Genomic DNA, 4,708 nt, shown 5'->3' on the forward strand with positions numbered 1-4,708 from the left:
CTCTATTCTGTTCCATTGATCTATGTGTCTGTTTTTGTGCCAGTACCGTACTGTCTTGATAACAGCTTTGTAATAGAGCTGGAAGTCCAGAATTGTGATACCACCAGCTTTGCTTTTCTTTTTCAACATTCCTCTGGCTATGCAGGGTCTTTTCTGGTTCCATACAAATTTTAGGATTATTTGTTCCATTTCTTGGAAAAAAGTGGACGGTATTTTGATAGGGGTTGCATTAAATGTACAGGTTGCTCTAGGTAGCATTGACATCTTCACAATATTTGTTCTTCCAATCCATGAGCATGGAATGTTTTTCCATTTCTTTGTGTCTTCCTCAATTTCTTTCGTGAGTATTCTATAGTTTTCTGAGTACAGATTCTTTGCCTCTTTGGTTAGATTTATTTGTCGGTATCTTATGGTTTTCGGTGCAACTGTAAATGGGATGGACTCCTTAATTTGTCTCTCTTCTGTCTTGTTGTTGGTGTACAGGAATGCCACTGATTTCTGTGCATTGATTCATATCCTGCCACTTTACTGAATTCCTGTATGAGTTCTAGCAGTTTTGGGGTGGAATCTTTGGGGTTTTCCACATAAAGTATCAGATATCTGCAAAAAGTGAGAGTTTGACTTCTTTGCCGATTTGAATGTCTTTGATTTCTTTTTGTTGTCTGATTGCTGTGGCTAGGACTTCTAATACTATGTTGAATAGCAGTGGTGAGAGTGGACATCCCTGCCATGTTCCTGACCTTAGGGGGAAAGCTCTCAGTTTTTCCCCATTGAGAATATTTGCTGTGGGTTTTTCATAGATGGCTTTTATGATATTGAGGTATGTACCCTCTATCCCAATACTCTGAAGAGTTTTGATCAAGAAAGGATGCTGTACTTTGTCAAATGATTTTTCTGCATCTATTGAGAGGATCATATGATTCTTGTTCTTTCTTTTGTTAATGTATTGTATCACATTGATTGATCTGCGGATATTGAACCAACCTTGAAGCCCAGGGATCAATCCCACTTGGTCATGGTGAATAATCCTTTTAATGTACTGTTGGATCCTATTGGCTAGTACCTTGGTGAGAATTTTTGCATCCATATTCATCAAGGATATTGGTCTGTAATTCTCCTTTTGGATGGGGTCTAAGTCTGGTTTGGGGATTAAGGTAATGGTGGCCTCATAAAACGAGTTTGGAAGTTTTCCTTCCACTTCTATTTTTTGGAACAGTTTCAGAAGAATAGGTATTAATTCTTCTTTAAATGTGTGAGAGAATTCCTCTGGGAAACAATCTGGCCCTGGGCTTCTGTTTTTGGGAGATTTTTGATTACTGCTTCAATTTCCTTAGTGGTTATAGGTCTGTTCAGGTTTTCTATTTTTTCCTGGTTCAGTTTTGGTAATTGATACATCTCTAGGAATGCATTCATTTCTTCCAGGTTATCTAAGTTACTGGCATAGAGTTGCTCATAATATGTTCTTAAAATTGTTTGTATTTCTTTGGTGTTGGTTGTGATCTCTCCTCTTTCATTCATGTTTTTATTTATGTGAGTTATTTCTCTTTTCTTTTTGATAAGTCTGGCCAGGGGTTTATCAATCTTGTTAATTCTTTCAAAGAACCAGCTCCTAGTTTCGTTGATCTGTTCTACTGTTCTTTTGGTTTCTAGTTCATTGATTTCTGCTCTGATCTTTATTATTTCTCTTCTCCTGCTGAGTTTAGGCTTCATTTGCTGTTCTTTCTCCAGCCCCTTTAGGTGTAGGGTTAGGTTGTGTATTTGAGACCTTTCTTGTTTCTTGAGAAAGGCTTGTATTGCTATATACTTTCCTCTTAGGACTGCCTTTGCTTCATCCCAAAGATTTTGAACAGTTGTGTTTTCATTTTCATTGGTTTCCATGAATTTTTGTAATTCTTCTTTAATTTCCTGGTTGACCCATTCATTCTTTAGCAGGATGCTCTTTAGCCTCCATGTATTCGAGTTCTTTCCAACTTTCCTCTTGTGATTGAGTTCTAGTTTCAAAGCATTGCGGTCTGAAAATATGCAGGGAATGATCCCAATCTTTTGGTACCAGTGGAGACCTGATTTGTGACCAAGATGTGATCTATTCTGGAGAATGTTCCATGGGCACTAGAGAAGAATGTGTATTCCGTTGCTTTGGCATGGAATGTTCTGAATATATCTGTGAAGTCCATTTGGTCCAGTGTGTCGCTTAAAGTCTTTATTTCCTTGTTGATCTTTTGCTTAGATGATCTGTCCATTTCAGTGATGGGGGTGTTAAAGTCCCCGACTATTATTGTATTGCTGTCGATGTGTTTCTTTGCTTTAGTTATTAATTGGCTGCTCCCACGTTAGGGGCATAGATATTTATAATTGTTAGATCTTCTTGTTGGATAGACCCTTTAAGTAGGATATAGTGTCCTTCCTCATCTCTTATTATAGTCTTTGGTTTAAAATCTAAAATGTCTGATATAAGGATTGCCACCTCAGCTTTCTTTTGGTGTCCATTAGCATGGTAAATGGTTTTCCACCCCCTCACTTTCAATCTGGGCATGTCTTTGGGCCTAAAATGAGTCTCTTGCAGACAGCATATCAACAGGTCTTGTTTTTTTATCCAATCTGATAGCCTGTGTCTTTTGATTGGGGCATTGAGCCCATTCACATTCAGGTAACTATGGAAAGATATGAATTTAGTGCCATTGTATTGCCTGTAAGGTGACTGTTACTGTATATTGTCTGTGTTCCTTTCTGGTCTGTGTTACTTTTAGGCTCTCTCTTTATGCTTAGAGGACCACTTTCAGTATTTCTTGTGGGGCTGGTTTCATGTTTGCAAATTCCTTTAGTTTTTGTTTGTCCAGGAAGCTTTTTATGTCTCCTTCTGTTTTCAATGGCAGCCTAGCTGTATATAGTATTCTTGGCTGCATATTTTTCTCATTTAGTGCTCTGAAGATATCATGCCAGTCCTTTCTCGCCTGCCAGGTCTCTGTGGATAGGTCTGTTGCCAATCTAATGTTTCTACCATTGTAGGTTACTTATCTCTCCTCCCGAGCTGCTTTCAGGATTTTCTCTTTGTCTCTGAGACTCGTAAGTTTTACCATTAGATGTCGGGGTGTTGACTTATTTTTATTGATTTTGAGAGGGGTTCTCTGTGCCTCCTGGATTTTGATGCCTGTTTCCTTCCCCACATTAGGGAAGTTCTCTGTTATAATTTGCTCCAATATACCTTCTGCCCCTCTCTCTCTCTCCTTCTTCTTCTGGGATCCCAATTATTCTAATATAGTTTTGTCTTATGGTATCACTTATCTCGCGAATTCTGCCCTCGTGATCCAGTAGTTGTTTATCTTTTTCTCAGCTTCTTTATTTTCCATCATTTGGTCTTCTAGATCACTAATTCTCTCTTCTGTCTCATTTATCCTAGCAGTTAGAGCCTCCATTTTTGATTGCACCTCATTAATAGCCTTTTTGATTTCGACTTGGTTAGATTTTAGTTCTTTTATTTCTCCAGAAATAAAAGGTTTTTCTAATATCTTAAAAGGGTTTCTCTAATATCTTCCATGCTTTTTTCAAGCCCAGTAGTATCTTTAAAATCGTGTCTGAACTCTAGTTCCAACATCTTACTAATATCTGTATTGATTAGATTCCTGGCAGTAGGTACTGCCTCTTGTTCTTTTTTTTTGAGGTGATTTTTTTCCACCTTGTCATTTTGTCCAGAGGAGAATAGATGAATGAGAGAACAAAATGCTAACAGGGTAACAACAACCCCGGAAAAATATACACTAAACAAATCAGAAGAAACCTGAAACCGGGAGAAAAGAAAGGGAAAGAAAGAAAAAAGAAAAAAAGATAAAAACAAACAAACAAAACAGAATATGATCAAATATGATCAGGTTGGTGCATAGATCAGTGCCACACACTAGATTTGGGGCGTATTTTGGTCTGTTAGAAGAACGTGCCTCCCAAAATTTTAAAGAAAGAAAAACTTATATATGTACAAAAATAAGGGTAAATACGATGAAGGGATGAAATATGACTGTAAAGATGAAAATTATAAAAGGAACTGATAAGTTGGTTGAATAAAGAAAGAAGAGGATAAAAAAAGGGGGGGTAGAGAATGTGATCAGGCAAGAGACTAGAATAAAGCCATACACTAGAGATTTAGGGTATATTTGGGTCTGTTAGAAGAAATTGTATCCCAAAATTTTAAAGAGAGAACAACTTATATATATACTAAAAATAAGGTTAACTACTATGAAGGGATAGAATATGACTCTAAAAATGAAACATAAAAAAGATTTTTTAAAAAGGGGATTGATAAGATGTTGGTTGAAAAAGGGAAAAAGAAATATCAAAAAAAAAAGAAAAAGAAAGTTAAAAAAAATTAACTGTGAAACACTAAAGAATCATGGTAAAAAAGCCATGAATTCTATGTGCAGTGTTCCCCTAGCACTGGAGTTCTGCAGTTCTCATTGATCGGTAAACCTGGTCTTGGCTGGCTGTTCTTGTTGATCTTCTGGGGGAGGGGCCTGTTGCCGTGGTTCCCAAAAGTCTTTGCCGGAGGCGGAATTGCCCTGCCCTTGCCGGGTCCGCGCTTAGTAATCTGCTGGGGGTTGCTCTCGGGAGCTTTTGTTCCCTGCAAGCTTTCCGAACAGCTTTGGAGGACAAGAGTGAAAATGGCAGCCTCCCAATCTCCGCCCCGGAGGAGCGGAGAGCTCGGGGCCCCACTCCTCAG

Source organism: Callorhinus ursinus, unplaced genomic scaffold, assembly GCF_003265705.2.
Source record: "Callorhinus ursinus isolate GAN/ISIS: 27379988/994484 unplaced genomic scaffold, GSC_fseal_2.0 scaffold27, whole genome shotgun sequence".
Taxonomy (NCBI): domain Eukaryota; kingdom Metazoa; phylum Chordata; class Mammalia; order Carnivora; family Otariidae; genus Callorhinus; species Callorhinus ursinus.